Here is a 319-nt window from a genome sequence, read left to right as displayed (position 1 = left end):
GGACGGCTCGGCTCGGCTCGGCTCGGCTCGGCTCGGCTCGGCACGGCACGACACGGCTCGGCTCGGCACGGCACGGCACGGCACGGCACGGCTCGGCTCGGCAGGGCACGGCACGGCACGGCTCGGCGGCGGCGTGAGAGCCTCCGTGGGGGAGTGACGCTTCGAAGCTTAAAACTCTGGAAGTGCCTGCGTGCGGGTCGGTCCCTCCGTGCAGGCAGCCTGTAAACAGCTGCAGGGGAAGCGCGGTGTGATCCCTAAATGGTGCGCCTCGCCGGGAAATGCATCCTTTGCTTTTAGTCCTCGGTCGCTTACTGTCAGT

Source organism: Falco punctatus (genome assembly GCF_963210335.1).
Source record: "Falco punctatus genome assembly, chromosome: 5".
Lineage (NCBI taxonomy): Eukaryota > Metazoa > Chordata > Aves > Falconiformes > Falconidae > Falco > Falco punctatus.
This window is presented reverse-complemented; position numbering follows the sequence as displayed.